A 706-nucleotide genomic window follows, 5' to 3' on the forward strand; every position below is an offset into this window, starting at 1 on the left:
CCAGACTACTATACCCTGCAAAACTCTCTTTCAAGTTTGATGGAGAAGTGAAATACTTCCATGACAAAGAACAGCTAAACAATTTCGCGATGACACAGCCAACCTTACACAGGCTACTGAAAGATGTTCTAGAGAGGGACCAAAACAATCAGAACTCGACGAATGAGATCAAAAGCAACCAACTAAATAGGGTAAGCAATTAAACACAGGAGAAAAAGGAGTGAACGACCACAGGTAAATAACACGGCAACCGTAAGTCAATACATCTCAATTCTAACCATCAATGTAAATGGACGCAATTCACCAATTAAGAGAAATAGACTGGGACAGTGGATTAGGAAGCAAAATCCAACAATATGCTCTATACAAGAAACACATTTACCTCATAAAGACACTCACAGGCTGAAAGTCAAAGGATGGAACAAAATACTACATGACGCAGCACTTCAGAAAAAAGCAGGGGTAGCAATTCTATTCTCAGAGAGTCCCAACTTCAAACCAACCATGATCAAGTGAAATAAAGAAGGCCACTGTATACTGGTTAGGGGAAAAAATCAAGAGGAAGAGGTAACACTCATAAATATATATGCACCAAACACGGGAGCACACAACTATATAAAACAACTGTTAATGGATATGAAAAATCTAATATCCAATACCACACTTTTAACAGGAGACCTTAACACACCCTCATCTCCAAAAGATA

This window comes from Octodon degus, unplaced genomic scaffold (assembly GCF_000260255.1).
Source record: "Octodon degus isolate 3935 unplaced genomic scaffold, OctDeg1.0 scaffold00050, whole genome shotgun sequence".
NCBI lineage: Eukaryota > Metazoa > Chordata > Mammalia > Rodentia > Octodontidae > Octodon > Octodon degus.